The sequence below is a fragment of the Desmodus rotundus genome, chromosome 5, assembly GCF_022682495.2.
Source record: "Desmodus rotundus isolate HL8 chromosome 5, HLdesRot8A.1, whole genome shotgun sequence".
NCBI lineage: Eukaryota > Metazoa > Chordata > Mammalia > Chiroptera > Phyllostomidae > Desmodus > Desmodus rotundus.
The window spans coordinates 825,432-843,941 of record NC_071391.1 but is presented as its reverse complement, the minus strand read 5'-3'; positions in this window follow the sequence as shown (position 1 = coordinate 843,941).

The window sequence follows — 18,510 nt, the reverse complement described above, 5'->3', positions numbered from 1 at the left end:
GGCAACACACCTCGTCCCTTGGAAGGGACCGGGCAGGAAGCACAGGGTATCTCCCTGCAAGCAGCCCCTTGGGCGGGTGGTGCCAGTTTCTGGGTTGGTTTGTGTGATGGACAGAAGGGGGTACCTGGTACCCCCACCCCAATTTGGTGTTTGTGTCACTGAAGCCAGGTTGTCCCCAAGTAGTTGCCGGGTCTGCTAGTGTCGATGGCCCTGCACACCTGGGCCCTGGGCTGGGGCGGGAGGCACTCGGACCTCTGTGCAACCCGGGATGCCCTCCCTGCAGCCTAGGGCCCAGGGGCGGTGCTCTGGCCACGCCTGCCCCACCGCGCTCTCCCTCCCCAGGTGGCAGGTTCAGGGCTAGGTGCCTGGGGTCTCCAAAGCTCTGTCACATCCAGCCCTGCTGTCTCCCCACAGGCAGAAGGACGCGATGGGAGGGCCCTCTGAGGGAGGACTGGGCAGTCCTTGGGGGACAGGCTTCGAGGCTGTGCCCAGGTCCCAGCTGACCCTGTCCTTCCCCTGCAAGTAGCCCCTGCTCAGTGATGCCCAGTCCCTGGGGTGGGGGTCAGTGTGGAGCACATCGTCCGGACCGCTGGCAGGAAGCCACTGCGACCCCAAGGGAGCTGGGGTCTGCAAACCCGCTGAGGCCTGGGGAGGGGCTCAGTCAGCCTGCAGCTGGGCCTCCCACCTCCTTCCCTGCCGGCTCCTGCTCTCTGTCGCACCCCCGGGGACTGGCACATGCGGGGACTGGCACAGGCCTCCTCTTCCATCAGTGGCCAGTGCAGGGGGGCCTGCCGGCCCGATTCGGGCAGCCCAGTCTGGGTCCACGGGGGCACGGCACCTCTCCGCCTCCCCCACCACGGTGGGCGGGCAGGCGGGCGGGCTCCATGCGGGTGGGGACCCTCCGCTCACACTTCCACCAGCGCCTCATGGCACAGATGGCAGAGACGTGCCGGCCTCAGGGTCCTGGCTATTGAGACATCCCGGATAAGCCCTGGCCAAGCCTGTTTGCTCAGCAAGTTTACCCCTTCACAGTTGAGGGAGCCCAGAACAGAAGCAACAGGGGCTGGCTGCCGGGAGGGAGGGCTGGGGCCAGGGCCTCCTGCAGCTCAGCAGCTCCGAGAGGCTCGGTGCAGTGCCGGAAGCGCCCACCTCGGACACGCCCTGACCCTCCTCCAGTCCGGGGTGGCCGGCACGGGGAGCCTCACTAGGTCCCAAAGAGCCCAGAGGTGACTGGACTGAAGACACCCCCACTGGCTCAGAGGCAGGCTTCCCCAGCTCACCTTCAGCCACCACCTACTCCCACCCGCAGGGCAGACTCCAGGGCAAGGGTCCCTGATTGCCCCGAGCCTCGGGCACTTATTGAGTGTGGGCTGTGTGCCCAGCTGTCCCTTGGGCACCATGGAGGGTCCAGAGGACCAGGCACAGCCCAGGGAGTCGCAGGTGTGGCTGGCTGCAGGGTGCTCGGAGATGTTCTAGGGGCGGGGCTTCACACACCTGCTGCCTCCTGCTCCCCAGGGGCTGCACAGACAGGAGTGGCCCTGGGGGCCTGGCAGCCCTGGGCTCTGTGCTGAGGGCCCAGTGGTGTGACCAGTGGGCTGTGAGCCAGAGAAGTCCAGGGCTGGGTGGTCCAGACGGGGAAATGCCCCAGCCCTGGGCCTTGGGGCAGCCCAGCCCAGCCCCTGCTCCAAACACACTCGGGGTGTTCCCAGTGAGACTCAGGGCACCAGCCTGGTCCAGAAGAGACGGGTGGAAGACACGCTGGGCTATTGTGGCCCCCAGACCCTCCAACGTTACTGAGCATCTCCGCCCTGTGCTGGGATGTGGGGTGCAGCGAGGGGGCTGTGGCAGCCCCACTGGGCAGTGAGGCTGTGGGGGGATGGGCAGGTCACGCTCCATCTGGGCAGCCTGGTCCCAGTGCTGCTCCGCTGTGAGACGGGCGCTGCCCAGGGCTACAGACCTTCTCCCAAGAGGCCCTCCACCCCATGCGATGACTGTGACCCCACCCCTGATGTCTCCGATTGCCTGGTCTTCATGCAGATCCCTTCCCTGGCTCCTTTCCCCTCTGTGAGCGGGGTCTGGGACAAGAATTTGCAAAGAGGAGATAGTGCAGAGAGCAGTTTTTAGGGACCTTCCCAAGGGGGGAAGGGCTGGGTGCGGAGGAGTGCGCCAGCCCTGAGGGGTGGGGCCTTGGAGCTCCTACCAGGGGCTGGGGTGGTCCAGAGGCAGGGTGTTTTGGCTGCTCCTGTGTGGGCTGCGGCTGTCTGATGCGCCTTGCGTGCAGGGTCCCTCGTGAGGCCGTCCCCGAGGTCTGGCAGGTGCTGCCCGCTCCGGAGCCTCTGCGCCCCCAGGGCGCTTCCGGTGCTTTTCTGGTTGTGAGGGCAGAGGCTCCCAAAACAACTAGGGTCGGTGGTGCTCCACGGGGGTCATCCGGCCCTGGGAAAGGGGCCTGAGAAAGGGGCTTCTGTCCTGTTGCCCTCCCTCCCTCCCTGCCTTCTCCCTTCTTCCTTCCCGCAAACTGTGCTGAGCCCTGGGCATGGGGGTTTCCGGGAGGACCAGGAGAGCACAGGGCCCGCCCCTCGGTGCTCACGGCCACGCCACCTTTATGGCAGCAGGCAGGGCCTTGAGGGGACCCAGAGGGGCTCACAGCTCTGTGGACGAGGGACCGCTGAGCTGAGGGCAGGCGAGAGGGCAGGGCCTGCAAAGTTCAGATCGGCTCCACCAGGGAGGGGACAGCAGGTGCAGAGAGCCCGTGGCAGGGAGGACTGTGGCCCCCTGCAGGGTCTGAGAGCACCTGGCGTGGCTGGACCTGGAGCCTGGGGGGCGGCGGAGCCCGAGATGGGGGTGCGCTCGGTCAGATGAGCAGAGGACTGGGGGTTTGCTCTGAACTTGGGGGATGTTGGAGTGCTTAAAGCAGGGAAGCCACAGGGGAACGATATTCACCATTTTAACCACTTTTAAGTGGCATTGAGTCCATTCAAGGTGTTGGATGACCTTCACCACCATCCACCTCTGGAACGTTTTTGTCTTCGAAAACAAAGAGCGTCCACCGAACACGGACTCCCGGCCCCACCACCTACCTTGTGTCTCTGAACCTGGCCCCTCCAGGGACCTCCTGCGAGCGGGTCACGCAGTGTCCGTCCGTCTGTGTCTGGCTCATCCACTCAGCCCCACAGTGGCCCCACGGCCCTTCCGCACTGCAGCAGAGTCAGGATTCTCTCCCTTTGAGGCCAAGTGACCGTCCACCACGTGGACGGACCACGTGCTGGGTGCCCAGCCTCTGTCCATGGGCACTCGGCCGCTCCCGCCTTCTGCGTGTTGTGACTAGTGCCGCCGGGAATGTGGGGGTGCAAGTGTCCGTTTGGGTCCCTGCCTCTGTCTCTACCTGGGGGTGACTTGCTGGGCTGTGCCACGGTCCCGTGGGACTTTATGAGGACTCAATGAATGGTGATCCCCAGCAGCGGCACAGCAGCGGGGCCCTGGGGCCTCTGCCTCCTCGCCGCGACACCTGCTGGTTTCACACCCTCTGGGGGCAACGCAGAACCTCACTGTGGCCTTGACTGGAAATTTGATAAGAGCTGTGGATGCTGAGAATCACTCCGTGGGTTCATTCGCTGTTTGCGCATCTTCTCAGGGGGAGCGTCCTTGGCCCGTTTCTGAGTGGGGCTGGCTGGGCTTTTGTCTTTGTTGTCCAGTGCGAGGAGTTATTCATGTTGCGAATATTAATCTAAATGCTTGCAAAGGTTTTCTCCACTCTGTGGTTGCCTTTTAACTCTTTGATAATGGCCTTTGACGCAGAGAAGTTTTCCATTTTGATACAGTTCAACGAACGTATCTATTTTGCCTGTGCTTTAGGGGTCATAACCAAGGAATCGTGGCCAAATAAATACATCGCGGAGATTTCCCCCCATTTCTTCCAAGAGTTTTATAATCTCAGCTCCTCCAATTAGGCCTTGGATCTATTTTGAATTAATTTTCACACGTGGTGTGAGGCACAGGTCCGGCTTCACCCTTTGGCCCCTGGATGTCCAGTGCCCCGGTGCCGTTTGCGGAGGAGGCTGTCCTTTCATTGCGGGAGAAACTCCCAGAAACTCGGTTCTTCTTGCCAGCGCAGGAGAGACTCACAGATCAGCGGGGCTGTTCCCAGGTGAGCAGGGTGGCTTGGTGCTGTGTTCTCGTGGAAGGGGACAGGCTGTGCCAAGGTCACGGAGAAAGGCAAGAGCGAGGGGGGCAAGGGTGGGGCATTGCAACGGGGGGTCCCTTGTTCTGAGGACCTCCATGGTTGGCGGGATAGGGTGGGTGAAGAAGTTACGTGTTGATTGGCAGGTAAAGGTGGTGCCAGTTTTTTTTAGGGGGTGTGTGAATACCCAAAGGTGTTAGTGGGCTTCTTCCTTTGGGCACTGGGGGCCCTTCCTGGCCTTTAGGCCTTGGGATGAAAGCACAGTTTCAAGGCCTCCTTCCCCAGGCAGTGGAGACGACACACAGAACTCCAAGGGCCGCCTCCTCTCGCAGCACCAGGTGCTTCCTGTGATGCTGGGCACCTGGCATGATGACTGGACCAGGCCCAGGGATGCCGAGGCGGTGGGCAAGGCGTGTCTCTCTCCTCCTCCCCACCTGGGTTTGCTACTCACCCGACCCAACACCTTACCTGCTGCTGCGTGGTCCTCACCCGGCCGAACACAGCTGACCTCCCACCCGGGCCAGGGCTTATTTCCGCCCCAGCAGGCCTGTGCGTCTGGCCTTAGGCTCCTACCACGGTGTTTTGATTAATGTAACTTTGTACTAGGTTTTGAAATCGGCTAGTGAATCTTCCAACTTTATTCTTTTCTTCAAAATATATTTTATTGATTATGCTATTACATTTGTTCCATTTTCCCCCCTTCATGCCCCTTTGCCCTGCACCTTCCCTCCCACCTGTACCTCCCTCCTTAGTTCATGTCCGCGGGTCGTTCATAGAAGTTCTTTGGCTTCTCCATTTCCTACACTATTCTTACCCTCCCCCTGTCTATTTTCCACCTACCATTTATGCTGCTTATTCCCTGTACCTTTTCCCCCATTCTCCCCCTCCACCTCCCCACTGATAACCCTCCAGGTGATCTCCATTTCTGTGATTCTGCTCCTGTTCTAGTTGTTTGCTTGGTTTGTTTTTGATATTTTAGGTTCTGTTGTTGATAGTTGTGAGTCTGTCACTTTACTTTTCATAGTTTTTGATCTGCTTGTTTTCCTTAGATAAGTCCCTTTAACATTTCATATAATAAGGGCTTGGTGATGATGAACTCCTTTAACTTGACCTTATCTGGGAAGCACTTTGTCTGCTCTTCCATTCTAAATGATAGCTTTGCTGGATAGAGTCATCTTGGATGTAGGCCCTTGCCTTTCATAACTTCAAATACTTCTTTCCAGCCCCTTCTTGCCTGCAAGGTTTCTTTTGAGAAATCAGCTGACAGTCTTATGGGAACTCCTTTGAAGGTAACTGTGTCCTTTCCTCTTGCTGCTTCTAAGATTCTCTCCTCTTTAATCTTGGGCAATGTAATTATGGCCTTGGTGTGTGCTTCCTTGGGTCCAGCTTCTTTGGGACTCTCTGAGGTTCCTGGACTTCCTGGAAGTCTATTTCTTTCACCAGATTGGGGAAGTTCTTCATTATTTGTTCAAATAAGTTTTCAACTTCTTGCTCTTCCTCTTCACCTTCTGGCACCCCTATGATTCAGATGTTGGAATGTTTAAAGTTGTCCTGGAGGTTTGGAAGCCTGTCCTCTTATTTTTTAATTGTTTTTCATTCTATTCTGTTGAATCTTTATTTCTTCCTTCTGCTCCAAATCATTGATGTGAGTTCCAATTTCCTTCCCTTCACTGTTGGTTCCCTGTTCATTTTGCTTTATTTCACTTTTCATACTCTTTACTTTTTCCTCTATTCTGCAACCATACTCAACCATTTCTGTGAGCTTCCTGATTGCCAGTGTTTTGAACTGTGCATCGGATTGGTTGACTATCTTTTCATCGCTTAGTTGTATTTTTTCTGGAGCTTTGATCTGTTCTTTCACTTGAGTCATTTTCTTTTTGTCTCAGGTGTTCACCAGGGCAGGGCAACCCACGTTGCTGCGCTGTGATGCTGTGTGGGGGGGAGGGTCCAGGAGGAAACAGTGCCGCTTCCTTGGCTCTCGCCCCTCTTTCAGTCACTTCTTCCGCTACCCACAAGCAGATTGGGCCCTTCTGGGGATGATTCCCAGGTGGGTGGGTTTGTGTACATTCTAGGACCCTGTGGGTCCCTCCAGCAAACTCTCCTATGAGGCTGGGAGTTCCTCCCACTGCCGCAACCCCCGCAGATTTTTACAGTCAGAGGTTTGAGGCTTTATTTCCCCATGTTGGAACCCTGGGTTGTTCGGTCTGTCTCGCTCCCCAGTTGTTCCTCCCGGTTTATCTGCACACAAATGTGGAACCACCCAGTCCGCCAGCTGACACCTCACCCTCCTAGGGGTCCTTCAGCTACCGCCTTGCCTCGAGTCCTCTCTGCCTGGCTGCCCGGCTCTGTCCCTCCTACCGGTCTGGATGAATGTTTGTTCTTTAATTCCTTGGTTGTCGGACTTCGATACAGTTTGGTTCTGTCCGTTCTGGTTGTTTTTTGTTTATAAATTTGTTGTTGTCCTTCATTTGGTTGTGCAAAGAGGCAAAGTGTATCTACCTACGCCTCCATCTTGGCTGGAAGTCTCCAACTTTACTCATTTTATTAAGAATATTTTGGCTGTTCAAGGTTCCTTGAGATTCTGTATGACTTTGAGGATGGATTTTTTTATTCCTACAAAAAACACCATTGGAATTTTGATAGGAATTATATTAACTCTGTAGATACCTGTGGATATTATTCTCTTATCAGTATTACCGTATTTTGCTGTGTATAATGCACTTTTTGACCACATTTTTCAGGGAAAGATAAGGATGCACTTTGTTCATGTCATGAATGGTACTAATTCTATAACTTATATAAATGCTTTTTTAAAATTTCTTGTAACTTGTGTCTCTTCTTGTGTTTTGTAATTCTTTGTTACATGCCATTTCTTGTACCATAATATGTTCAAAAATAAATGCTAAAATTCCTTCATAATAAAAACATCAAGTATCAAAATATAAATAAATACTTGAATTAAAACATTAAAACGAAGGGTTTTTTCCTAAACGTTTGGGCCCAGAACGTGGGTGTGCACTATGCACAGGAAAATACAACGTGTCTTCAAATCCACGGGTATGGGATGTGTTTCTACTTGGGTGTGGATTCTTTAATTTCTTTCGCAATGTTTTGTTGTTCTCAGTATACAAGATTTTTTTTTGCCTCTTGGCTTAAATTTATTCCTAATATTTTATTTTTTATGCTACTGAAAATGGAATTGTTTTCCTATTTTCCTTTTTACATTGTTTATTGCTAGTATACAGCAATTTGATGAATTCACTTACTAGCTCAGCCTTACTCTGTCCAGGCTGCCGTATCAAAGTACCACAGCCTCGGTAGCTTATAAAGAACAGAAATTTATTTCTCACGGTTTTGGGGGCTGCAAGTCCAAGGTTGGGGGGCTGGCATGGTTGGCCTGGGGAAGGCCCTCTCTCGGGCCACAGGGGCGGGGGCTCACTCTGCAGCCTCTGCTATGAGGCACCACCCCACTCGTGACTGCAGCACCGCCCAAAGCCCCCCTTATACCATCGCCTTTGGGGTTAGGACTTCAATATGTGGGTTTAGGGAAACACACTCAGACCACAGCTCGAGTAGGTGGTTTGTTTTTTCTTTGGTGGAACTTTTAAAGTTTTCTACGTATACAACCATGTTGTCTGTGACTAGGTTTACTTCTTCACTTCCAACCCGGGCGCCTTTCATCGGTCTCTCCTGCCCCACTGGTCTGGCCGGGCCGTCCAGGCCTGTGCTGAGTGGACGTGGTGAGAGCGGCCTCCTTGCCTCGTTCCTCATCTCGGAGGGAGAACATTCATCATTCACCACTGATCTGGTGTTTGATGCGGGTTTTCTTAGATGGCTTTTATTGTGCTGAGATAGTGTAGTTCTCTTCCTAGTTTGTTGAGTGTTTTTTGTTAAATCATGAAAGGGTGTTGAATTTTGGCACGTTCTTTTTCTGCCTAAGCTAAGATAATTATGCGGGGCTCCTCCCCTTCGCTCCGTTAACGTGGCGATTGGCTGACTTTGAATGTTGAACCGTCCTTGCGTTACAGGGGTAGAACCCACTTGGCCATGGTGTGCGACCCTTCACCAAGCACCTGAACTGGTTTGCTGGTGTTCCGCTGAGGGTTTCCGCATCGACCTTCACAAGGGGCATCAGTCCATAGTTTTCTTGAGCGTCTCTCCGTCAGCTTGGTTCCAGGGTAAGACTGCCACATAGAAAGAGTACGCGTTCCTTCCTTCACAGTTTTGTGGAAGAGTTTGAGAAGTATTCGTATTAACTATTCTTTAAACGTGTGATAGATTTCGCCAGTAAAGCCCCTGTCCTTGGGCTTTTGTTTGTTGGGAGGGGCTTGGACCCTGATTCAATCTCATTACTAGTTACAGGTCTGCTCCATCCGTCTGTTTCTTCAGGGGTCAGTTTTGTTGGATTGTGTGTGTTTTATGAATGTGTCCATTTCTTCTAGGTCATCCACTTGTTTAAAATATTCCTTTATAGTAATAGTTTTTCTGTACTCAATAGTAATGTCCCTTTCATTTCTGATTTTAGAAACTTGAGTCTTTTCTTTTTTTGTTCAGTTAAAGGTTTTGTTCTAGTTAAAGGTTTATCAATTTTGTTGATTTTCAAAGAACCAACTTTTGGTTTCTCTACTGTTTTCTATTCTCTATTTCATTTATCTCTGCTCTAACCTAATTATTTCCTTCCTTTTAGCTTTAAGTTTAGTTTTCTCTTCTATTTTCGTAAGGTGGGCAGTTAGGTTATTGATTTAAGAACTTTCTTCTTTTTTAATGTACTTATTGACAGCCATGAATTTCCCTCTGAGCACGTCCTGGAGTGAGTTTCACAGGTTTTGGTACGTTGCTTTTTAAATTAATCTCTAAGTATTTCCTAACTTCCTCTTTGAATCATTGCTTTCCTAAAAGTGTGCTATTTAATTTCTACACATCTGTGCATTTTACAGTTTTACTTCTATTATTGATTTGTAGCTTCATTCCCTTGTGGTTGGAAAATAATACTTTGTATGATTTTAACCTTATAAAATTTATTGAAACTTGTTTTGAAGCATCACATAAAGTTCATCATGAAGAATGTTTCACGTATCCTTGAGAAAAATGTGCGTTCTGCTGTAATTGGGTGGAGTGTTCTGTATATGTGTGTGTTAGGTATAATTGGTTTCCAATATTGTTCACATCCTCTATTTCCTTATTGATCTTCTGTCTGGTTCTTCCACTCATTATTGAAAGTGTGGTATCGAAACCCCCCGTTTTTACTTTAGAATAATTTATCTCTCACTTTAATTCTGAGTTTTCTCAAATATTTTCTTCAGAGTTTTCTTCAAATATTTTGGGCCTATGTTTTTTTGGTGCATTTATGTTTAAAATTTTTATATTTTCCTGTTCAATTGACTCTCTATCAATCAATAATATCCTTCTTTGTTTCTTGTAACCTTTTTAAATTTAAAGTTTATTTTGTTTGGTATTAATGTAGCCCCCCCACTCTCTTTTGGTTACTTTTTTTTTTGTAGAAATGTCTTTTTCCATCATTTTACTTTCAACCTATGTGTCTCTAGTTCTAAAGTGAGTCTCTTGTAGACAGCATACAGTTGGATTATGTTTTTTCCTAAATCAGTTCTGCCAATCTCTGCTTTTTGAATGGAGAGTTTAAAATCATTTATATTTAAAGTTACTGATAAGGATGGACTGACTTCTGCCGTTTTTCTGCACGGTTCTATATGTTACCTGATGTTTTCTTCCTTCATTTATTCCAAAACTGCTGTCTTTTATATTTAGTTGATTTCCTGTGGTAACAAATTTTTATTTTCTTCTCCCTTCTTTATGTGTTTACTTCATAGATGTTTTCTTTGTGGTTGTCATAGGGTCACATACGATGCCCTGAAGTTAGAACAGGCTAATACGAATCGACACCAACTTAACTTCAGTTGCATAAACACTCTAACCCTACACAGCTCCGCTTCCTCCTTACGTTACTGTAACACATTACGTAATTGTACCTAGGTTCCCAACAACAGATTTATAATTATCTTTACGCGTTTAAAATCACGTAGAACGTAAGACGTGGACTTACAACCAAAAATTGCAAGGATAGTGGCTTTTCTGTTCACTCACACATTCAGCTTTACGAGAGCGCCATTTCTTCGGCAGCTCTGATTTCCCGCCTGACGCTCTTTATTTCAGCCTGAGGGGGTTTCTGTAGCGTGGCTTGCAGAGCAGATCCGGTAGTCACGAACTCCCGCAGCTTCTGTGTAGGTGGAAATGTCTCCATTTCTCTCTCATGTTTGAAGGACAGTTTTGCCAGGAAGAGGCTTCTGTGTTCACAGTGTTCTCTTTCTGCACCTCAGATACGGCACTCACCGCCTCTCCGGGTTCCAAGGGTCCTCGCGGTGAATGGGCTGACAGTCTTCTTGAGAACGTCTTGTAAGTGGCAAGTTGCTTCCCTCTTGGTGCTTTAAGATTTTCTCTTTTTCTTTCAACAGCGTGGTTACAATGTACGTCGGGAGGGTTCTCTTGGAGTTTATCCTACTTGGAGTTTGTTGAGCTTCTTGGAAGTTTTCAGAATTATTTCTTCAGATAATATTTCTGTCCCTTTCTCTTCTCCGCTGGGACTTTCACCATCCGTATGTTGACCTGCTGGTGGTGACCCGCACATTCCTTCAGCTCTCTTCACTTTTCTTTATTTTTCTGCTCCTGAAACGTGATAGTTTTAATTGTCCTGTCTTCAGCTTGGTTAAGTCTTTCTTCTGCTTGCTCATGCCTGTGGTCGAACCCCTCTACTGAGCTTCTCATTTCAGCTGTATGCACTTTTCAGCTCTGGAATTTCCGTTTGTCTTCTATTAACATCTTTTTGTCAGTGCCTCATTTTGCACACGCTCACTTTTCCTGATTCCCTTTGGTTCTCTGCGCATGTTCTCCTTATCGCTTTGAGCTGTTAGGACGGCTGCTTTGAAGTCTGAGTCTAGTCAGACTGATGCCTGCACTTGCTCAGGGGTGACTTTTGAAAATTGATTTTACTCCTTTGAACGGGCCGTATTTTTTTGTTTCTTTGTAAGTCTTGTGATTTTCTTTTGTTGTTGAAAAGTGGAGAGTTCACTATTATAACTCTGGAAATCAGATTATTTTCCTCCTCCAATGTTTGCTTTCTTCCCTTCCTCCCTCCCTCCCTCCCCTCCCTTCCTTCCTTGTCGTTGCTGTTATTGTCGAAGGCTGTATTGGTCCATGTGTTTTAGGAGTTTTACAAACAATTTTTACAAAGACTGTTCCTCGTTGTGTGGGATCCCTGAAGTCTCTGTTCCCTTCGTTCACATTGAGCTAATGTTTTGGCAGTTTACGTAAACACCGGGAGCTCCCCCAGGCTCTACATCCTGGCTCTGCTGAGGCAGCCCTACCGAACGGAGGTGGGAGGCCTGCTCCGAGCCTGGAGGTCAGCCCAAGGTGGTTCAGGATGAGTGTGGCTTCCTAAACTCCCGTGTGCGCGTGGCTGCTTTGGAATGTTCTGACCGTGCGCAGGTCTGACGGCTTCAGGCGTTAGGTGGTCCATGGCGTGGCCCCACCTGCAATCTCTTGCCCCAGGAGTCTCGTGAAATTCCATTTTTCAGAAGAAATCTTTTTAGAAATATAAATCAGGGGGTCTGTAGTCGCTCAGTAGCTTTTATGAGCGGCGCCGGCTGCCTTTGCCGCCTGAATTTCAAGTGCAGCAAAGGAGAGGCGAGTGCCTTGCCTTAGTCCTTCAGGGATCTGCTGGGCAGTTTAGAACAGAGGCACACGATGCTGGCAAATACGGTGTCCTCTGCTCCTGTAGCTGTGGGGGGTGGGGGTGGGGTAGGGACTGGCCTAGCAATCCAAGACCAAGGCCACCCCTGCATGAGGTGGGGGCCACCCCTGCATGAGGTGGGGGCCACCCCTGCATGAGGTGGGGGTCGGTGCAAGGGTAAGCAAAAACTTCCAATGCCACGAAGCTCTCCTACCATGTTGAAGATGGCTTTTTCTGACTGGACACTAGCTTGTTTGCTATAAACCTTTGTCTTCTGCAGTTCTGAAAAAGTTAGTTCCGACAGTTCCTCTCTCTGTTTTTTCTAAATATGTCTGGCGAAACGAGAGCTTAGAGCGTCCCCGTCCACCTTGTCACTCATTGATTTATATTTCTAAAAAGATTTCTTCTGAAAAATGGAATTTCACGAGGCCATACTGATGTAAACGAATACAGAAAAACAAGTCAATGGGAGAGAAGGAAGTCCTTCCTACAGCAGGGTGCCGAGAGAGGAGCAGACGTGACTAGAAAATTCTCCGTGGGCCCTAACGCCAGCGGTGACAGGCTGACCAGGGATGGGACACTCACTGGGTCCCCAGGCTTCGCCCCCAAACCCTTAGTAATTTCAAGGGGGGAATGGTTACTCTCCGGGGGCGAAACCTGGCAGACAAGTGACAAGGCAAACACCCCAGTGATGGGTCCACCCGCCATCGCGGGCCTTGGGCGTGATGCCCTGAGAAGCACACAGGACCCCGGGGAGGCTCCTGCTCTGAGTGGGGCTGGAGGAAGCTGCCCTCAGACCCCAACTGGCCACCTGCACCCTTCACAAAGGTCAGGTCAGGAAGCAGAGGAAGGCTGAGGGCGGGTTCCAGATCAGAGTTGAAGTGAGATGCAGCACACAGGACGTGTGGTCCTGGGTCAGTCCCAGGCTGGGAGACAGGAACACGGTCAGGACAACGGAGGACGGTGGTTGAGGGTGACGTGTCGATCTTGACTCAGCTACATGAGCCCTGCCCTGTTCCGAGGAGGCATGCACCCCCCTGTTTAGGGGTGAAGGGGCATGCTTCTTAAATACAAGAGGATCAGAAAAAGCAGGCAGATACGGAGGGTGTGGTGGAGGGAGGTGTGCACACATGCACCTGAGCAAACGGAAGGAGAGGGCGAAGGAGGCTAACACGGGTGATCGGGCCAGGGGCGGACGCAAGCCCTTAGTGCTCACACTTGGAGTCACATGGGCATGCCATGCTGGCTGAGGTTTGAGTGGACGAGGAGTCTCAATGTGGGGGTCCCCGCGGGACCTGGGTGAGGGCACTGTGGTGAGTAGCAGGGAAACGGAGGGATGTGGGAAAGGGGGAGGTGGGGAGGTCCAACAAGGAGAGAAGAAGCTTGGGGGGCAGGGAGGACACAGGAAGGGCCGGGGATGGGTGCCCAAACCACCTCCTGGGCAGAGCCAGCCTGAGTGGTTAGCGGATGAGTGTGAGGGGGCAGTTCCCAGGCAGGGGCCAGAGGTGCCTCCCCCTCCCCCTCTCTGCTTCGCCCTCTCCCCTCTGTCTTCTCCTTGCCCAGCCCTGGTGAATGCCCTGGAGAAGCAGCACCCCGAATAAGGCCAGGTTTGCAAAGCCTCTCAGGAGTTCCCCCACCGGGAGCAGAGCCAGGTCGGTGGGGACAGGCCCGGCCTGGTGAGGCCCGGAATGGCCCCTGCACGGGAAGGGCAGGTGTGGACAGAGGAGGAGGTCAGGGGGGCTCCTGGGCCCTCATTTGCTTGGGATTAAGGTGGCACAGGGCAGAGCAAACAGGAGCAAGGCCTCTGTGCCCTGGGGCCAGGGACAGAGATTAACCAAGTGTCAGCAGGCAAACAGGCCCGCCCTTCCCTCCAGGAACCCCAGTGTGGACTCAGCACCCACAGAGTTGGCAGAGGGGCACAGACACGGACCTTGTAGGTCCGACCACCCCTCCCCACTGGTGCTGACAGAGGCACCTGTTGCTGAGGCCGGGCTCACACCCTGCCCTGCCTGCTGCCTGGCCCATCCCGCCAGCTGCAGGGCCCCAGCAGTGACCAGGGACTGGGACAGGGAGGCTGAGGGACACACCACCATCCTGGGCCAGCCCCACCTTGTCCCGGCCGGGCCCCCAGTCGGGGAGACAGAGCGGCCGGGCGCAGCCTCCCTGTAGGGCCCGTCCCTTGGGAGGGACACAGGCCCTGGTATGATCTCCAACAGCCCAGCTTCGCCCTGTTGCATTTTCAGGGGGGAGGCCGGCAGAGGCTCCCTTGCACCGGATGTCTTCTTCATGACCCAGCAGTGGATGCAGCCCACACCCCGCACATGTGCAGGGCAAACCAGGCTGGGGGACAGGAACCACAGCCCTGATTCAAGGGGCCCCTGGTTTGTGGTTGCTGAGCTAGAACTCTGAACGGCAGCCCTGCTCTGGAGGGGCGGCACCTGGTGTGGGGCAGGTGGTTGGGGAATGCCCGAGGGGCACACACAGGGAGTGGACTTTCTGGGTGGGGGCGGGCCTCCAAGCAAAGCCCCCAGGCCCACGAGTGGCTGCAATCTCTGGAGCCAGGGCTTCTGCCCACCGCGATGCCCGGCCCTCCGTCCCGGGACATCTGGCCGGGGACTCTTGAGCGACGCATCCCATGTGCCAACAAGTGAGCACTGCCCTCGCTTCTTCAGGAACAGAGCTGCAAACCAGCCGAGAGAGACTGGTTTCCCCGATGTCCCGCTGGAGGCACGGGCACCGCCCCAGCGGCGGCTGTCTGTGCCATCCCTCTGAGGAGAGGTGGGGCCCCATGGATGCTCAAGTGGCACGGCCTGGAGCTGGTCCTGCTCCCACGTGCGCCTCGGGGTGGGGCCTCAGCGGGGCTGCTCCCCACAGGACCCGGGTTCTCCTTGCATGGACTGCTCACAGTCCTGCTGAGGAGCTGAGGGAGCTCAGGAACCTGGGCTGAAACAGCGTGTGGCAGGCCAGGCTGGCGGGAAACACAGCCCCACCCCAGGGATGGAACCCCGCCCCCGATTTCTGCCGAGACCCACCATAGCAGGGAGGACCCTGGTTGTGGGTGAGGGTGCAGGAAAAGGGCCTGAATCTGGAGACTGTGCGGGAAGCCCCCCACCATGAGCTCCATGTGGGACACCTGAGACTGAGCCTAGGGGACAGGAGGCTGGGGCCAGCGTTCTCACCTGGGGACCGTCTCCCAGTGTCCAGCTGCCATAGGCCTCCCAGCTCTGTGCACACCTGTGGGGCTCCCAGGCTGCCCCCCACCATGGGCTGGGTCGGCTTGCTTAGACAGGGCCCTTCAAGGTGGGCTGCACCCACTGTCAAGCTGGGGGCCGCTGGGGGCCCCACCCACTCCTCACGGCATGGCAGGGGAGGGGCCGTGTTGCTCGTGGAGGGACAGGGTGGCCCTGCACCTGGCATGGGGGGTGGGGGCAGTTCGGGCAGACCCCTTGTGGCCTGTGGATGGGCGTGGGCTCAGCCACCCACCCTCTGGTCAGGGCACCAAGTTCCCTGAGCCCCTCGGGCTGCTCGCCGTGGACGAGGGGCAGGCCTGTGTTCAGCTGCATCGGCGCTGAGCTGCCCTGAGGACGTTCCCTGGACCCTCCTGCCAGCCCCCAAGGCCTGGGTGGGGGCCCCGGGCGAGGTGGGGCCCTGAGCCCCGGGCTGCTCCCCACGGCCTAATGGTCCTGTCCCGGAGGTTTGGACTCGTGGCTCCAGGCATGTTCCAGTCCCGGCCCTGCTGCTCGGAGCTTCCATCATCGGGAGGTTGTCCCCTGGGACGGGGACACGTGGGCTGCCGCGTGGCAGCAGCCCTTCACGTTCTGTTTTTACTCCATTGTGTAAAGAAGTGGAGACCGGGTGCGACCCTCTAGGAGGTGTGTGGAGGGGCGACCGGGAGGGGAGAGGCCCACCTCTGCGATGGCGTAGTACCTCTGCAGCTGGTGCTCCATCCGAGGGAGGGGCTCCCCACCTGCAGCCGTCCAGAGCCTCGCGTCCCTGTCCCCCTGGTGTCCAGTTCTCCTGCCCCGGGTTCCAAGTCGGCCGGCGCCCAGAGCTGGACAAAGCCCACACTCTGCATACCCTCCCGACATGGGCTCCCCAGTTGAGGGCTGGGAGCCCCTTGTGGCCCTGACTCTGGCGTCGGACCCCACCCACCTTCCTGCCTGCACCTTCGTCTGGAGGTCCAGTGGCCCCGTGACCCCGTGCCAAGCCCCTCCCTCAGCCCCCGTCTCCTTCCTTGTGGCTTCATCCGGTCCCCTCACCTGCCCCCACACTGGGGCCATAGCACTCTGCCGCCCTCAATTCTGACCCCTCCTGACCACCCCCTCCCCCCCGCTGGTCTCATTCTTCTCCTGTCACCCAGGGGCTGTAAGACAAGGCTTAGCGCCCCTCACTCAGAGCCAAGGCCACTGCTCCCGCAGCCTGACCCCTTCTACCCCCTCTGGAGGCACCAAAAGTCCCAGCCTCCCACCAGCCCTGGTGGGGCCCCGCTAGGCTGCCCCCACTCAGACCCAGACACTGAAGGCAGACCCCCACCCTCACCCAACTTCTCTTGGTCCCCTTTTCTGCTCCCTCCCCAAGCAGTGACCTGTCCCCTCCGCTCAGACGGTGAGCACCAGCACCCAGAGCCCCGGAGGACAGCGGGCACAGGCTTGCCCTCGGCACCTGGCTTCTGGGGTCCGCTGGGCACCATGGTGCACCCCCAGCCCGGGTCCCACGGTTACTGTCCCCTCCCACTGGCAGGGCAATGCCCTCCTTGTCCTTCCTCGTCACAGTTGACTGGATATTTGGGCACGCTGACGTTGGTGCCGGCTCCGCAGTGAGTCTGCCAACTTCCTCTGGAGGCCGCGCCCGGCCGCTCCGTCGGGACCGTGCTGACTCACAGAGCTGTGCCTCGCCCTCCAGGGCTCAGGTCCTGTTCTGCGCATCCCCCACTGCCCCCTGCCCAGCACATGGCCATAACGCTAGGTCCCGGGTGGCTTGGACGCTGCCTCGGAGGGGGCTGTGTTCCAATGACGTTGCCAGCAGTGCCAGGGGTGGGGGGGACCTGTTGATTCCGGGGCTGCACTGGTTGCTCTGTTTGCCCCGGCCCCCGGCCCCAGGCTTCATCTGCAGGCCGCTGCTTCTCACGATGTCAGTGTCCCTCATTTTCCCGCCCACATGGAAGGTTATCCTGGCACTGAGGGGAACAGCCGTCACCTGCCAGCTGCCCTCCTGCCTGTTCCCCAAGTCCAGGAGTCCTCACTTGTCCCCCAAATCATTCTTCTTGGGCCTCTGCTCCCAGAGCTTGGCCAGCCGCCCCGAGGCCACTGTGCCTGGCTTGAGTCCAGGGCCCTGCTCTGTCGGAGAAGTTACCCCCGCACCCGGGGCCCTGGCCCAGGCCTCAGACCCAGCGGCCTCCTTCTGTGCATCGGCTCCAGGGTGGGAGCCCGCAGTTCCAACTGTCTTGGGTATAGGGAGGCATGGTGGGGACAAAGGTCGGGGGGTGGCTGCAGTTCATCCCGCCCACCACAGTCATCGGCTGCTCTGTGAGCCCCTGTGTGTGGTGGCCCCGACTCGGGCTCCCCACGCCTGAGGAAGGGCACCCCTTCACCATCGGAGTAGGACAGGGCCCAGAACCATGAGCCTCTCAACCAGGCCCCCAAAGGACCCCCCAGGCCATATTCCAGGGGGGGGCCGTGGGAAGTGGGCTCTTGGGATGCCCGGGCCAGCCCTGGTGCTCTGGGGCTTCTTCTGGCCGTGTGCCCACACCCCAGGGGTGACAGGTTGTCCCCTGCCCCTCCTGGTATCTGGGACGGAGTGAGGGCCCAGGCCTCAGCCTGGAGGAGCCACCCCTGTGGGCAGAGCCTTGCGGGGGCCTCTGTGGGCCACGCCCCGCTTCGCAGCCCTTTCCGGAAAGGGAAGGGCACCTTGCACAACCGGGCCGGGGGCTGTGCAGCCGTGGTGGGCGGGCGAGCTATCCGGTTACTTCCTGCCACGCCTGGGTTCCAGGCAGGGGGGCTGTGTGCTCTGTGGGGGGTGGGGGTTAGTCACCTGTGGGTGGCGGTCATCTGCCCAGGAGGAAGGGGCGGCTCACTTAGACACCCAATCCCCTCCGGGGGGCAGTGATGTTGATTAAGGAGCCTCCCGAGGCTGCAGGGTCACAGGCACTGGGCCAGCAGCCCCCGGAGCTGAGGTCTGAGAACACACTGCCCCTGGCCGGGTGTCCTGCCACCCTGCGGCCGCCTCAGTCCCCCACGTTCCGGCCATTTCTTGGGCCCAAGGGGCTGCCCGGACCCTTGCCACTGACCCACCAGCTCCCAGACTGCTCCTGCTGGGCCAGGGTCACAGAGCCCTCAGCCCCTCCCCTGGTCACTGACCGGAGGGGTCAGGCTTGAGGTCAGCTCTGCCGCATACAGCCTGTCAGAGGGACGGCTGGGGGACTGGGCCAGGACATGGCCCTTCCTGCTCAGGCCTGGACTCAAGGGTGGGGTGGACAACGGGGGTAAAGGCCACCAGTAACCCAGCCTCACCCAGGGGCCTCTCAGCCTTGAAGTCCAGGGGGTGGGCTGTCCTGGACGGACATGCAGAGTCCCCGGGACCCCGATGCAGC